We start from the raw sequence: 17535 nt of genomic DNA on the forward strand, positions 1-17535 counted from the left end.
TGAGCTGACCCAGCAGTTCTGAGCATTTATCACTGAGTATCGATGACCACGTATTCCACCTCTCCACCTTGTGCCTGGAGATGAGGGAAGAAATACAAGCTCATGGTACAAAGAGTATTTCCCTGGTTTATCAGCTCTCCCTCTCTCAGCCCGCGCTCAAAATGATTTCTTAGTTCTCAGCTTTTCTTCCTCTGATCAAAGTGCCCGAGGCGGTGAGCACCAGGAGGGGAGCCGGAGCATTTCTGGCTCAGTCTTGCGCTCCCCTCTTCAGCATTATTTGAAGAACCTGTAGCCCAGAGTTCTCCAATCAGGTGGGCATGGTGGCCTAGCTGCAGAAGGGTCTCCAAGGGCTTGGTGAGGGCATGATGGCCCTGGGATACTGGGGGCTCCTGCCTTGCCTCCGCCTGGATGAGATCAAGGCTGCCTGTGTCCTTCCTCGTCCTCTTTTTCCCATTCTGTTCACTCAATCGCTCTTTTTCTCTCCAATGAATTCAATGCAGAAAATCCATGAGCAGGATTTCTTTCTTCAAAGGATCAAATAACCTTTCTTTTTTTTTTTCCCTCCCTTTTAATTTTTTTTTTCCCCCAAACTGCAAAAGGAAAACATGCAAACAGACTTAGAGTTAAAGGTGAGAGAAAGAAAGAAAAGTTGCTGCAAAGTAATTTCAACTTGAGAAGTAGAGCGGTTGAAACCCAGAAAAAATGTGCATTCAGCAATATGGTCCGCTCCTACAAATTAATTAACCCAGAGCGCTGTGTAATTAGTGTGCGGGGTAGGGAATTGAGCAGCTCACAATATCCCTCACCCAGTGTGGAATTACGTTCGCGAAAGAATTTCCTCTTCCTTACCCAAGAGACTTGAGAGAGTCACCCCGTTGGTCTGGTACCAGCAGGTGCTTCACGGCTGGAGACACATTTGGGACTGGGTTTTGCCTGTGAGGAGGGGGTCTTACAGCTGCATCCCCCTGATGTCTACCTTTGTACATGGCATAGCTGGGCCGTCACAGAATGAGGAGGAGGCCAGTTAGTTCTTCTCCTGGAGAAATGGACCCTGAGGAGACCCTTCTGCCCATGTGCTGCATCTAAACTCTGAGTTCTTGCTTTTTTTTCTTTCTTTATGTTTTTTGGGGTTGATTTACAATGTTGTGCTAGTTTCAAGTGTGCAGCAAAGTGAATCACTTACACATATATGTTTGTATGCCATGCTTAGTTGCTCAGTCATGTCCAAATCTTTGCCACCCCATGGAGTGCAGGCTCCTCTGTCCATGGGGATTCTCCAGGCAAGGATACTGGGGTGGGTTGCCATGCCCTCCTCCAGCAGATCTTTCCAACCCAGGGATCAAAACCAGGTCTCCTGCATTGCAGGTGGATTCTTTACAAGCTGAGCCATCAGGAAGCCCATGCATATATGTATATCCACTCTTTTTTAGATTCTCCTACTGAGTAAAGTTGATGCTGGTAAAGATTGAAGGCAGGAGGAGAGGGGAATGACAGAGTGTGAGATGGCATCACTGACTCAATGGACTTGAGTTTGAGCAAACTCTGGGAGGTAGTGAAGCACAGGGAAGCCTGGCATGCTGCAGTCCATGGGGTCACAAAGAGTCAGACATAATTTAGCGACTAAACAACAAATAAGTGAAGTAAGTCAGACAGAGAAAGACAAATAATCATACAATATCATTTACATGTTGAATCCAAAAAAGAGGGGGAATGGAGAGTTAGTGTCTAATGGGGACAGAGTTTTAGTTTAGGAAGGTGAAAAATTCAGGCGATGGATGATGGTGAGAGTTGCAGAATAATTGAATGTACTTAGTTCCACTGAACTGTACAAATACGATTAAAATAGTCTGTTTCATATTATGTGACTTCTACCACAATTTAAAAAAATTAAACATTTTAAAAAGGCTACTTATGAACTTATCTACAAAATAGAAATAGAGTTTAAATGTAGAAGACAAACTTATGGTTACCAAGGTATAAGGAGTGAGGGAGGGATAAATTGGGAGATTGGGATTGATGTATACATATTATTGTATATAGTTAGGTAACTAATTAGGACTTACTGTATAGCACAGGGGACTCTACTCAATACTCTGTAGTGGCCTATATGGGAATAGAATTCAAAAAGTCAATTTCCCAATTTTGACATGAATGTAGATATTTATCACCTCTTGAGGAACTAGGAGAATTCAGGTCTGTAAAGTGCTTGCAGGGCTGTATTTGAAGACTCTGTGGCTGATATTGTCACAGGAACCTTTATGGTGGGGGCATGCTTCATGGGGGTCATTGCAGGGGTTGGCTAACCACCTTTTTCCTTTTTTCCATACACTCTTTTGGCATCTAGTAAGGCCAATGGACTTGCTATAGACTGAATGTTTTTGTCTCCCAAATTCATTAGCCCTAATTCTCAGTGTAATAGCATTTGCAGACATGCCTTTGAGAGGTAATTAGGTCATAAAGGTGGAGCCCTCACGAATGGAATTAGTGCTTTAAAAAGAAGAGATATGAGAGAGGTGATCTCTCTTTGCCACATGAGTGTAAAACAGGAAGTTAGCTATCTGCAAGCATTTCCTCACCAGACACTGACCTTGATCTTGAGCTTCCAGGCTGCAGAACTGTGAGAAATCTGTGTCTGTTGTTTAAGCCATTCAGTCTGTGGTATTTTGTTATAACAACCTGACTAAGACAGGACTCATCCTCAGAGTGTTTTTAAATGCAAAAAATAAAATATACAGGATTACAAAGGAAACTAATAATATTGACAATAATACAGTTATCAAAATACAAATAAAACAGATATGTGGTATAGTCATATGTGTGATTCTTTATTATTAACTCATCAAAAAGCAAGCTATGCCTATGGGTTTAATAACTGACAAATCAGAAATAAATAATATTTTTAAAAATCTGCAACAATCATACTAAAATAGCTGATTTCTACTGTTGACAAATTTTGTGTATGTGTTTGTGCCTCAGTCGTGTCTGACTCTTTGTGACCCCATGGGTTACAGTCTGCCAGGCTCCTCTGTCCATGGAATTTTCCAGGCAAGAGTACTGGAGTGGGTTACCATTTCCTTCCCCAGGGGATCTTCCTGACCCAGGGATCAAACCTGAGTCTCTTGCATCGCCTGCATTGGCAGGTGGATTCTTTACCACTAGCACCACCTGGGAAGCCTGTTCACAAATCATAGCATTGCTAAAATAACTGTGGTTTATTGCCCACATTTGTCACTGAAGGAAATGCTATAGTTCAACTAGAGGCTAGTAAAAAAGCAGACAGACATTTTCCCCATCAGAGTTCATTGACCCTCTGACTTCTGTCCATGGGCCTTTGGATGAGTTTCTGCTGATGAATAAATGGGTTTCTTAGGAAAATGATGGAAACATTGGTGACTTCTACTGAGTCCTTCTATAAATTCCTCTACTTGTGGGGGGTCTTCGTCCCTCTCTGAAGGGGAACTGAAGGATTGATTCCTTGGAGTCAGGTGTCACTGAGGGTTGTTGCGAAGGACTTGGAGAAGCGAAAAGACAAAGATGATAAGGGAAACATCACTGTGACTTGTGCATGTTAAGAATCGCTGGGTTGTTGGCCTGTGCTGTGAACAGAGGGGTGAAGGTGGATGTGCACATGGTTAAGGGATGCAGGACCACATGGTTCCCAGAGGGGAAGCCTGGATGCTTAAGGGGTAAGTTGGCAAAAGGGAGGTAACGTGAGGCTAGACAGGGTGCAGGGAGTGAGTGCTGGAGCATCTTAGCTCTTCAAGGTAGGCTACCTCTTTGGGCTGTGGGCAACTGGGGGCTCGCAAGCTCATCAGGATAAGGGACGTAGACTTGTGTTGCAGGCATATGGATTCTCAGATGCACCTAATCACCTGGTTTGAAGTCCCAGTCTTCCGTAAGTTCTCCACGAGCCAGGTTTCAGCATTATCACGTGTACTTAAATCATTTTCACCTACAGGTCATTGACTTCCTCCACAGCTCCATCCAGATTCAGGCTTCATGAACAAACATTTGTAAGCTGGTTGCTCATTTGCCATCTATTCAGTGCTATGATAGCTGAAATCATCTCTGAATAGGAAAATATTTTTACCTGTCTTAGTTGCTATTCAAAGGACCTGGGATGGGCCATTGAACGTCTGTACTTGAGAAAGATAAGTTGCTCCAGGTAATGTTTAATTTTACTAAAGAAAAAATCCCAAAATGACTTTTCCCCTTAAGTTAATAGTTTTTGTCCTTGAAAACAAAGCCGACACAATACAGGTGAATAATACCTTGAAGTCTTTGTTCTCTGGGCTGAATCTCAGAGCTGAATGCATCAGACAGGGTGCTAAAACTTGTAGGCAGAGGTATAGAATCCCAATCTCTACCTTTTAACATGAATCCAGGCTCTTCTAGATACCAGGCCAATCAAGCGCCCCTCTGGAGACCTCATGGGAAGAGATGAGAATAGATGAGAATCCCTGTTGCATATTAAAAACTACTGTGACTTCCCTGGTAGTCCAGTGGTTAAGAATCGACTGCCAGTGCAGGGGACAGAGGTTTGATCCCTGACCTGGGAAGATATATGCCGCAGAGCAACTAAAACCAGTGTGCTACAACTACTTGGCCTGTGCTCCACCAGAGAGACCACTGCAATGAGAAACCTGTGCACCGCAACTAGAGGGTAGCACCTGCTTGCTGTAACTAGAAAAGCCCGCTTGCAGCCACGAAGACCCTCATGCAACCAGAAAAAAAAGGACGTTAGTTATATTTTTTTTTGTACAAAGTCTTCAAAATTTGGTATGCGTTTTATATTTAGAGCACATCCCAGTTTAGATTTGCCTCATTTCAAGTGTTTTGTGGTCACGTGTAGTAAGTGGCTGCCACACTGGATGGATAGTGCTTCTCTCTCCCTCTCTTTCTCTCTCTGTAATAAAATGTAGTTGACACACAATATTATGTTAGTTTCAGGTGTGTTGCATAATGATTTGGTGTCTGCATACATCACTAATGAGCATCACAATAAGTCTAGTAATCCGACTGTCCCTGTACAAAGTTATTACAATTTTATTGACCACAAAGTGAAAAGCGAAAATGTTAGTTGCTCAGTCATGTCCGACTCTTTGTGACGTTATGGACTGTAGCCTGCCAGGCTCCTCTGTCCATGGATTTCTCCAGGTAAGAATACTGGAGTGGATAGCCATTCCCTTCTCCAGGGGATGTTCCCGACCTAGGGATTGAACCCAGGTCTCCTGCACTGCAGGCAGATTCTTTACCATCTCAGCCACCAGGGAAACCCATTGACCACATTCCTTATGTATATTACATTCCTGTGACTTACTGGATTCCCAGGTGGCTCAGTGGTAAAGAATCCACCTGCCAATGCAGGAGATGTGGATTTGATCCCTGGGTCGGGAAGATCCCCTGCAGGAGGAAATGGCAACCGACTCCAGTGTTCTTGCTGGGAAAATCCCCTGGACAGAGGAGCTTAGCAGGCCACAGTCTGTGGGGTCGCAAAGAGTCAGACATCACCAAGCAACTGAGCATGGCTTACTTTTTATATAACTGGAGGTTTGTGCCTCTAAATTCCCCTTGCCTATTTTCTCCTATCACTCACCTCCTTTCTGGCATCCACCAGGGTGTCCTCTGTAGCTATGAATTTGTCTGTTCTGTGGGGAGCTCTTCTCTGAGACTTGCTTTTCACCATGAGCTGTGTGTGCCGCTCCCTGGCTAACCTGTCCATGGGTCTCAGAGGTTGATCTGTTAGAGCAATGTTGTTATTGTTCAGTTGCTAAGTTGTGTCCAACTCTTTGCGACCCCATGGACTGAAGCACGCCAGGCCTCCCTGTCTCTCACTATCTCCCAGAGTTTGCCCAAGTTCAAGTCCATTGAATCAGTGATGTCACCCAACTTGTTAGAACAGTGGCTCCAGACAAAAGCACAATGCGATGCAAGGACCTGGGAAGAAGTTCAGTGGAAGGCAGAGGCATCCATGGCATGAATCCTTTTTCACAAAAGAGTGACTTGAGATTACCATCCCCTCGAGAAATTGGAAGATGCTCCTCCTGGAGATGCTCAGATGCTCTGAGACCTGGAAAGGTGTCTTCCTGAAGGCTGACACACACAGAACTGCACGGAGCACAGGCAATGTGAATGATTTGCTCATTCATAGACACTGTGGGTGAAGCAGCCACGCCTATAATGCCAAGACCTTGGCAGGAAGAGAAGGGAAAAGCCAGTGTCTCCAACTTTCCCTAATAGCTTCTGGGTCATTGCTCTTCTTGTATTCGGTTGATAATCCTGTTGTTTACCTATTTGTTTGTATTCCATTGTGTTCCTCAAATGGACTAGATGCAGTTCACAAAGATAGTTGGATTATGGCATGATGACATAAAAATGACAAAAAATGAAGCATAGGAGATGGAAGAATAGGAAAGATGAATGGAACTTGGTGTGAGGTTGGTTCAAAATATACATCCCTGAATGGCTCACCTATTTGCTAGAGATGGGCTGTATTGATCTGAGTCTCAGCTTTTCAACAGCCAAGGCAAAGGAAGGCACAATAAGTGACTTGAATCACAGCACAGGAAATGAAAACAAACAGGAGCTGAGTTGGCACAAAGTCACACTGTAGAGCAAGGATGTGAGGACATAGGACAGAGCTCAGTGGAAAGCATACTGGTGACACCAAAATCCTATCACATCCTCAGAGCGATGATCCTCCTGGATTCTTGAAAAGAAGCTTCATTAGGCCCCAGCTTCCAACCTCAGTAGTAGCATCTTATACTCATGGGTATTAAATCTGGGTGTTGCTCTTTTGTCTCTGTTTAGACTAAGGGCGCACCTCCTTGCTTTTCTAGAGAAGCCATTCTGCAGAGCCCACCTTATGCTCTCCTGACACTGGGCTCTCAGATGGACTGCTTAATCTGGGTCCATTTAAGAGATTAGAGAGAGCCACACATTTCCACAGCAGGGAAAGTTCACCAGTGACTGTTTCCTTCCCTCCTGGGTGCATGAATACTTTTCCCAGACTTCTTTGCAGCCAGGCATGGTCTTGACCCTGAGCTTGAGCAGAAGTGATATTCATCACTTCTGAGCTGAAATGGTTGGGAAGTAAATGTATTCTTTCCATAATCCTCATCTGCTGGCTGAAAAATGAAGGCTACAAGGGCCCAGAGGAAGATGGAGCCACAAGAAGGAAGAACCCCAGGCTACTAAGGGTCTGGTGGAAGACACCCAACCAGAACATATTCCCTAGACTGTGATCTGCACAAGGAACCAACTTCTCTTGTGTCAAGGCACTAAGATGTCTGGATTTGTCTGTTAGAATAGCTAGCATTATTTGAACTAATACAGTTCTCCTTGGGAAATGCTCTCTAAACACAATTCCTCTCCACCAAGAGGAATTGAAATGTTTGAGTGACACCAAGTTCAAGGTTATGTTCCCTGACAACTACTAAGAGTGCAAATATTCTCTGTTGCAGGGAAGTGGGTAGGTGTAAAACCTTATGTTTTAATAGTCACCCAAGGTGGGAGTAAGATGAATACACTCTTGTCAAAATTGTGTCACCTTACAAGAACTCCTGCCTGAATAGAAAGCTCTTGTATCTCCTTTTGGAGATAAGCCAGGATGTACCTGTGTGTAAGACCAAGATTCTCCTCAGAAAGTCACTTTGGATCTGCCTTAGCACACAGAGAAAATGGTAACCAAGGCCACATGATTTCATACAGTGTAATCTGCTGTAGTAATTTTAACCTGAAAAAAATTTGAACAGCTATATAGCCCTTTGACTGCTGCAGCCCTTATAAACAAAACAGAACTTGGACAGTCAACTTGGCCAAGTCTCCTTCTCACTCTGGGCTTTAGTTTGCAGGCATGACCATTGACAACTGTATGTGGTGGGCCAGAACTACAATTTATAATCTATGTGTACAACGCCAAACAAAAACTCTCTGCAGCACACATCTGTAGCAGGTTGATAGGAACTATAATTCTGTCCCCATTGTTCTTAACATGGTGTAGGCACTGAGCACCAGCTATGGTGGCAGAACAAACATTTCCAGGTGCCACACACATCACACAAGGTGGATGGTGGTTTAGTTGCTAAATTGTGTCCGGCTCTTGCGACCCCATGAACTGTAGCCCACCCAGCTCTTTTGTCCATGGGATTTCCCAGGCAAGAATTCTGGAGTGGGTTGCCTGTTTCCTTCTCTATAGGATCTTCCCAACCCAGGGGCTTCCCAACCATGATTCCTGCATTGCAGGCAGATTCTTTACCACAAGCCACCTGGGAAATCCATCATATAAGGTGAGACACTTGTAATATCTATGGACCAGGTCCTGGGGGGAAAAGCCAGGAGGAAAAGGTAGTTCCTGATTCTTCTGGAGAAGAACTGAAGGTCTGCAGTTGCACTCAGAGATCATGGGGCCTGGGTGGTTATGTCACCATCACATCAGATGTTGTGGGAGGATCCAGGTTTGTGAGCCTGGCTGGTGTGCATGGCGACTTTCTTCCTGATGGGTCTTTGGTGATGAGTCACTTGCAGAGCTTGGTGATTTGCCCAGGAATGAGCTCATAAGGGCTCCAGATTAGTGACCAGACCAACAGCATTGAAAGAACCAAGTGCTGAGACAGGTCTGGGCTCCTCGCTTGGGCCAGTGCTCCCGTGGTGTGACCTGTGTAGCCGATGTCCACCCAAGGGACACAGATACCCTGAATTTCCAACTTCACCCAGGCTGCATGGGACCTGGCTCCTTTGTGCCTATAGCAGGTAAAGCCAAACTCTGGCTAAAGGGTGAAAAGTTCACAATGAAGAACCCAGATCTGATTTATTTATTTACTCTCATTTGATGTCTTGGGCTTCCTAGGTGACTCAGATGGTAAAGAATCTGCCTGCAATGCAGGAGACTAGGGTTCAATTTCTAGGTAGGGAAGACCCTCTGAAGAAGGGAACTGCTACCCACTCCACTATTCTGGCCTGGAGAATTCCTTGCACAGAGGAGCCTGACCTGTCTACAACCCATGGGGTTGCAAAGAGTCGGATATGACGAGTGACTTTCACTTCACTTTGATGTCTTAAATCATCCTGGAATCAAGCTCTACCATTTTGCTCTTCCAAAAAGGTGAAGGGAGAATATGAGAAGATGCTCCCTCAGTGTAGTGGTTGGGTGGCTGCAAAACTTGAGCCCTGGGGGCTGTGGGATCTGTAGTCCAAGTGCCTTTTACCCAAACCCAGGTTGTGACTGGGGACTGCTGTGAACCAGAGGACCTTTGTCACTTCGTAATTCACTGATTGTCCACCTCTCCTTCTCCACTGGCAGGACCGTGGAGACACATGTGTCCAATTGTGAGGGCGCTCCAGGAAGCTGCCAGGCAGTGCCTATAAAACTTTCCATGTGCCTATGAAACACCTGGGCATCAAGATTCTGCCTTTCTTTCTTTTTATAAAATAAAATATATTTATTTACTTACTGGCTATGCTGGATCTTCCCTGTTGTGTGGGCTTTTCTCTAGTTGTGGTGAGCAAGGGCTCTTGCAGTGTGAGGACGTCTCATTGCGGTGGCTTCTCTTGTTGCGGAGCACGGGCTCTAGGTACTTGGGCTTCAGTAGTTGCAGCTCACGGGCTCAGTAGTTGTGGCTCTCAGGCTCTGGAGCATAGGCTCAGTAGTTGTGGCGCACAGGTTTCATTGTTCCGTGGCGTATGGGATCCTCCTGGATCAAGGATTGAACCCACGTCTCCTGCATTGGCAGCCAGATTCTTTACCACTGAACACCAGGGAAGCCCCAAGATCGTGCATTTCTAACTAACCTCCTGGTGAGGTTAATGCTGCCCGGAGGACCCCACCTGAGTAGGAGGGTCCGGGGAGGTCATGCCATGTGTGGAGTGATACTTGGACAAGCAGCACTTCTGTGCAGCTCCCTAGAGCCTGCCATGGAGGCTGGAAGAATCTGTGATAAGGGTCTGAGTGTGGTCTCAGGAAGAAGAAAATATCCAGGAGGATGGTTGCCTGGGGCCTGTGAAGAACACCTCTCCTGGGCTTCCATCTATTTACCTTGACTTTGTGCTTTCCATCTTTGCTTTTACACGTTAGGAAAAAGTGAAAGTGAAAGCTCTGTGATACCTTGGACTGTGATCCACCAGGCTCCTCTGTCCATGTAATTCTCCAGGCAAGAATACTGGAGTGGGTTGCCATTCCCTTCTTGAGGGGATCTTCCCCACCCAGGAATCGAACTGGGTCTGCATTGCAGGCAGATTGTTTACCTTCTGAGCCACCAGGGAAGCCCTGGAGGGGCCTCATTATACCTCGCATCTGAGCTAGGCATTTAGACCAATCTGAGAATATAAGCAAACTGGCAGAAGGCATCTGATGGAAAGCCCAGCTGCGGGGTGGGAGGCTGGAGTACAAGCTCGGCCCTTTGCTCCCTACCAGGCATCTCAGGTCAAAGCCTAGCTCAGCCTGGTCCTCCCCATCCTCCCGGGATGCAGAGGAGGAGGAGGCCTTCACTCTTGAAGAGGTTTGGCTTCTTGCATCCTGACACGTGCATGTTTTCTGTTTTATAGGAAGAAATGTGTCTTGGCTGGAGGCCCACGTTTCGTTCCAGCACATCCTTTTTACCAAAAGAGCCGTCCCTGGAGCTGCCAACAGCGTTTACGAGAAAGCCATCCAACAATACTTTGGATCTGGGAGCGTGGCCTGACCACAAACATGGCCTTCCCCGCCCTGAGAACCATCCATCAGGGAGCCTGGCACATGGTATAGTATCTTTATTTCTACTCCAAAATGTAAAAAATGTAAAGCTGGTTTCTTTCTTTCTTTTTTTTTTTTTTTCCAGCTGGGAAAACTCCTGTCAGTGGATGCAGTGTCCTTTCCAGATTCAATATTATGCAAACTGCATATCAGCAAATGAAGTAAACAAATATGTCCATGGCGCCTCCTGATGCATGGAGAGACGGGGCTGGGAGAGATGGGCCTGTCCCAGAACAGAGATGCAGCCCTGGCGGTCTGCGTGGGAGCTGCTCAAACTGCCTCTCTGCCGGCTCTGCCGGCATCTCTCCTTCAGAACAGAGTCTGAGAGACTGAGATGATAGGCCACTCGGATGATGGATGCCCAGCAGCAGGGACGTCACTGAAGTCACAAACAGACCTAGGGTGGCTGCAGGCCAGATTGGAGCTCTCATTGACTGGGGTGGGGGGTTCACCACCCAGCCAGTCCTGCGCTGGCTCTAAGCCCCAACCTCTTCAGGCCCCCCCAAGGGAAGGCAGAGAAGTAGAGTTTTCAACTCCATCTGCCCTGTAGGGCAGGCTGGGCAGGAGGCAGTACCCCACATGGCATGTTGCTGGGAGAGAGACCTTGGTCAAGTCCCTATCGAACCATGGGTTCTGGTCTCCAGGCGTGCAGGGTTTTAATATGGGTGTGATGGGTCTGGGCTGGCTTCAGTTCTGCACTTCCACAGAGTGTAGGATGCTTCTGCATGTTGCCGGGTCCCAACACGCTCCCGTGGCAATAACTCAGGGAGATTAAGTGCCTTTTAAATGTTCCCTTCTAAGAAGATGAGGAAACAGATTTAAGGGGATTAGACTGTTCTATTGAAAGGTGGGCAGAGAGTAAGTGGAAAAGCTAGCATTTAGACATAGGCCATCTTTTCAGAAATCCCATACTGTCTGTTTTTTGCAAAAATGGCATCATGCTTCCACAAACACCTGTGCATTCAGAAACCAACCCCACAAACAAACAAAACCAAGGGACAAGGAACACCCAAAGGGCCCATCGTCAAAGTCAGAAATGAAATTTTTGTCCATCTCTCCTCCATGTATCACCTCCCCTGCCCTGGTTGGTCGACTGTTTTCTCCTGTAGCCTCTGTCCTCTTTGTCTGTGATGGGGTAATGGTGGGGGCAGGGCAGGTGAGAAGCTGCCCGTGTGCTCTTTTGGGTGAGCTGTATTTCCCACATTGTTTGGGTTTTTTTTTTTTTTGTGGGGGGGGTGGGGGGTGGCAAGCAGAACTTGGCATGTCCTATGCTGGTTTACAATGAAGCAAGAGTCCCTTCTCACCATTAACTACCCCATGGACTTTGGTGTCACAGGCACAGTTGCTCAGGCAGACTAGGTTCAGTTGCTACCAAATACACTTGAAGTCTCAGAATTACTGAGAACAAAGATTTGCAGCCGTGCTCTCTGGATCCCTGATAACCAGGCATGTCTGTCCATATTGTTTCAGAAGGGAGATGAGTTCTCAGGTGTTCAGAGGAAATGGCCCTGTACCCAGTTTCATGTCCTGAACCAGGGTCCCTGGTGCCTGGGATGCCGTATTGCTGAGCAGATGGCAGTGTCATGGGCCTGCTTCTGGTGGAGAAAAGATGGAGATAAAACCGCATACCCCCTCATGTTGACAGCTTTGGAAAGTCTCTGCCAGCTCTTCCAGAGAAGGCGCTGGGGTGGGAGGTCACTTAGGGCACAGGAGGAGCAACTCAGGCTGGAGCTTCATGTGTTCAGCAGGTTGTGGATAAATTGGTTATCTGTGATCTGATTTCTAGCACCTAGCCTATATCTGACATTTCGTATGGGTTTTGATTATTTTTTTAATTTTTAAAAATTAGAGTATAATTGCTTTACAGTGTTGTGTTTTACAGTGTTAGTTTCTGCTATACAATAGTGTGAATCAGGTATACGTATATATGCATCCCCTCCCTCTTGAGGGCTTTTGTTACTGACTTGAGGACGTTTTCAAATATTTCCTTTTTCTAGAGTCTTATCAACTCCATTCTTCCTGGTGGGAAAGTGGAGAAATAAATCAAAATATTCTTTGACCAATCACTGTGCCCATTCATTGATTAGATGTCCCAAGAATATCCCAGGTGATGCATTTGCAGGGTTATTGTCAGCCACACTGCTTTTCTTCTCCCTCTCTCACTCTTGACCCTTCTGAAATACAGGAGAGGGACCCTCATAACAGAATTATGCCAATGAATGTTTTTTATAAGTGGTTAACATGTGCAGCTGGTAAACTTACTTTCCTCACTGCACTGCCAAAGTTTGTGGTCTTTTGCACCTTATTTTGTGGCTTACCATGGCAGGATATGTGGTGGATGTGCCTCCCTCTGCTGTATGTTAGCTGCTTGGAGATAGATGGCTTTTCAATTCTGTGTCCATGCCTCTCCCATGCACACAGCATGTGGCAGACAGATTCTGAGGTAAATGACCCTCCATGGTCCCTGTCTCCTATTCATGTCCTGTATAATACCTTCCCTTTGAGTGTGGGGGGCCAGATTAGCTTCTAACCAATTGAATATGGAAAAAGTGATGAATGTCATTCCTATGATGACACTGCATTATACCAGACTTTGTCTTACTAGTGATTCATTCACTGTTTTGATCAAGTAAGTGGTCATCTTGGGAAAGTCCACGTGGGCTTCTCTGTATGGTGGGTGACCTCTAAGAGCTCAGGGCAGCCTCCAACCATTAGCCAGCAAAAATTGGGGCTCTCAGTCCTACAGCCACAGGAAATAAATTCTTCTAGTAATCTAAGTGAGCATGGAGTCAGGTTCTTCCCCAGTCAGTCTTTCAGATGAGAACACTGCCTGGCTAAAACCTCAAATGCAGCCTTATGAGATCCTGAGCAGAAGACTCAGCTAAGAGTCTTGACCTGCAGCAATAGTCAGATAATAAATGTGTACTGTTTAAAGTTGCCAAGTTTGTGATAATCCGTTATGTAGTTGTTAAAAATGGATACCTTACACTCAGAATTTCCTGGCCACGTGCATTGTAAGAACAATTCGGTGCTATTCCTCTAAAATCTCCTGTCTTGTCATCTGAGACATGACCTCTGCCTGCTCTTGAAAATAAGAAACTAGGTGATTTCCTGGAGAGTAACAACAAATACCCCTGGACTTAGGTTGATAGTTGTTAACATCTGTGTCTATAGCTGATGTCCTTCCTGAATCCCAGACCCTAATGCCTGTTCATATATCTTTACTTGGTAGTTACCCTTCGAAATAAAAATGTCCCAAACTCAACTCTTCATGCTCCAAATTTTCTACTTCTCCACTGCTTTTTTGCCTTAAGAAATGGCACACCACCCTCATCACCTTAGATCCTCACATCTTCCCAATAGTTCCCTTGGGATGGCCCTCTGATCAGAATCCCACCTTTATGTCTGGGGTGGAGAGACACTGCAAGGATCTGTAATCTCTGGGCCTTTGTAAATTGTCCCTTGGGTTTCTGGGGGTGTGGGTGGGTGATGGAGGCATTGTCCTCGTCTCCAGGGCCAAAATGCTTCTTTCACCTGGAAGGCAAAAAGTCCCATGCTCCAAGCCAGGATAATAAACCAGACAAATTGAAAAGGTATTGAGTCCTGGAGGCTCTCAGGGTTTTTCTCAGGTTTGCTCCAAACAGTCCTATATTCTCTGCCAGGGATATGTGACTCCCTTCCTTGCCTTTCCAGTCTGTTGAATCTATAAGCTATTAAGAATTCAGAGGAACTGTATACAAATTTCCTCCTATATTAAGTGACACTAAAGTTAACATCCAAAGTTACAAAAAGATTTATTTGATAGGGAACATTCTCATATCCTTACAAAGTCTCAGTGTAGATGCAACCATCCTTGACAAGTATAGGTTAACATGTCCCTCTGTCTCAGAAATATTTGTCAAGATGAAGAGTCCTACCAGTTGCATTGTCAAATGCTTCTAATGAAAAGGGTATATCTTTTCAGATATGAAAATGCAGAGGTGCAGAAACAGACACTGTGCATGTCCCTGCAAGAGTGATACAAGATGACTGAGAAATGTCATCTGAGAGAAGGGGAAGGACCAGCCCTACATTAAAAAGGTAAAGAAATAGAAGAAAAAAATAAATCATGAAGTTAGTGTGTAATTATAGTTGATGTATGCATTGTGTTTTATAATGCCACCTGACCTGCCTCTTGAGAAATCCGTATGCAGGTCTGGAAGCAACAGTTAGAACTGGACGTGGAACAACAGACTAGTTCCAAATAGGAAAAGGAGTATGTCAAGGCTGAATATTGTCACCCTGCTTATTTAACTTACATGCAGAGTACATCATGAGAAATGCTGGGCTGGAGGAAACACAAGGTGGAATCAAGATTGCTGGGAGAAATATTAATAACCTCAGATATGCAGATGACACCACCCTTATAGCAGAAAGTGAAGAAGAACTAAAGAGCCTCTTGATGAAAGTGAAAGAGGAGAATAAAAAAGTTGGCTTAAAGCTCAACATTCAGAAAACTAAGATCATGGCATCTGGTCCCATCACTTCATGGCAAATAGATGGGGAAACAATGGAAACAGTGGCTGATTTTATTTTTTTGGGCTCCAAAATCACTGCAGATGGTGAGTGCAGCCATGAAATTAAAAGATGCTTACTCCTTGGAAGGAAAGTTATGACCAACCTAGACAGCATATTAAAAAGCAGAGACATTACTTTGTCAACAAAGGTCCATCTTGTCAAGGCTATGGTTTTCCCAGTGGTCTTGTATGGATGTGAAAGTTGGACTATAAAGAAAGTTGAACGCCAAAGAATTGATCCTTTTGAACTGTGGTGTTGGAGAAGACTCTTGAGATTCCCTTGGACTGCAAGGAGATCCAACCAGTCCATCCTAAAGGAGATCAGTCCTGAGTGTTCATTGGAAGGACTGATGTTGAAACTGAAACTCCAATCCTTTGGCCACCTGATGTGAAGAACTGACTCATTGGAAAAGACCCTGATGCTGGGAGAGATTGAAGGCAGGAGGAGAAGGGGATGCCAGAGGATGAGATTGTTGGGTGGCATCACCGATTCAACGGAGATGAGTTTGAATAAACTCCGGGAGTTGGTGATGGAAAAGGAGGCCTGGCATTCTGCAGTCCATGGGACTGCAAAGAGTCGGACATGACTGAATGACTGAACTGAACTGAATGCAGTGCTTGGATGATTAAGCAAAGAGACATCAGGATAGGAAACGTAAGATGGAGCCAGAAGCAAGGTCATTGCTGAACCTGTGTGCTGTGAGCTCTATCATATTTGATGGATGTGGATATTGGGTCCTCAGCAGCCACTGCAGACTAGCAGTCTGGTGAGTCCTGCAACTTGTTTAGTTATGGGACAAGCTGGGCACAGGTGCAGATCAGTGTTCTCTGAGAATATCTTTGCTTCTTCCCTAAATGGTTGTCAAAGGAGAAGCTAAAATCACTTTAAACTGTTTATAAAAATGTCTTACATTTTATGTGCAATTTATTCTTGAGTATATTGTATATTTTGTGGACATTTGAGATTTATTTCCCCATTTTATTCTCTGTCTGATGCTGGCATAGAAAGTAGTCATTAATTTCTAAATAATTATTTTTAAAAATGTCTAATAACTTCTCATCTACACAGTCATCTAATTCTCAAACAGTAATAATTGCACCTTCTTATTTCTTGTGGCTAAAGATTTTTTCTTTTCTTTTACCATATTACACTGTCTAGAAGAGCACTACCCAATAGAAATATAACACTTGGTAAAAAAAAGTAAACAGAAACATGAAAAATTATTTCAATAATATATTGTTTATTTTCTAAAAAAAAAATTTTGTTGGGGTATAGTTGATTTACAATGTTGCATTAGTTTCAGATGTACTGCAAAGTGAATCTGTTACATGTATATCCACTTTCTTTAGATTCTTTTCCAACATAGACTGTTACAGATTATTGAGTGCTTATTAAGTCCATATTAGTGATCTATTTATATATATTAGTGTATATATGTCAATCCCAATCTCCCAATTTATCCCTCCCCCCAACCCTTACCCCTTCATAATCATAAATTCATTTTCTACATCTGTAACTCTGTTTCTGTTTTGTATTAGATAAGTTCATTTGTACCCTTTTTCTCAGATTCTACATATAAGTGATATCACATGATATTTGTCTTTCTCTCCCTGACTTACTTCACTCAGTATGACAATCTAGGTCTGTCTATGTTGCTGCAAATACTATTATTTCATTCTTTTTATGGCTAGTATTCCATTGTGTAAGAATAGCTAATTATCCATTCTTCTGTTGATGGTTATTTAGGTTGCTTTCATGTCCTGGCTATTGTATTGTAAATAGTGCTTCAGTGAACACTGGGGTGCATGTATCTTTTCAAATTATGTTTTTTTTTCTGGATATATGCCCAGGATTGGGATTGCTGGATCATATGGTAGTTCTATTTTTAATTTTTTAAGGCACCTCCATACAGTTCTCCGTAGTGGCTGTACCAGTTTACATTTCCACCAACAGTGTAGGAGGGCTCCCTTTTCTCCACACCCTCTCCAGCATTCATTGTTTGTAGATTTTTGATGATGGCTATTCTGACCACTATGGAGTGATACCTCATTGTAGTTTTGACTTGCATTTCTCTAATAATTAGTGATTTTAGCATCTCCTCATGTGCTTTTTAACCATCTGTGTATGTTCTTTGAAGAAATGTCTACTTACATCTTCCACCCATTTTAATTGGGCTGTTTAGGGTTTTTTGTTGTTCCTAAACAGCATGAGCTATTTCTATGTTTTAGAGATTAATTTATTGTCAGTTT

The 17535-nt window shown here is 44.3% G+C and overlaps 1 long non-coding RNA gene across 1 annotated transcript; it reads left to right on the plus strand.

Moving 5' to 3' along the window:
• The first annotated feature begins 10546 nt into the window (after positions 1-10546).
• On the plus strand, positions 10547-16549 carry LOC139037177 (uncharacterized). The gene is made up of 3 exons (XR_011490024.1): positions 10547-10735; positions 14694-14809; positions 15034-16549. It is a non-coding gene; the product is annotated as an uncharacterized lncRNA (long non-coding RNA).
• The last annotated feature ends 986 nt before the right edge of the window (positions 16550-17535 follow it).

Source organism: Odocoileus virginianus, chromosome 2 (genome assembly GCF_023699985.2).
Source record: "Odocoileus virginianus isolate 20LAN1187 ecotype Illinois chromosome 2, Ovbor_1.2, whole genome shotgun sequence".
Lineage (NCBI taxonomy): Eukaryota > Metazoa > Chordata > Mammalia > Artiodactyla > Cervidae > Odocoileus > Odocoileus virginianus.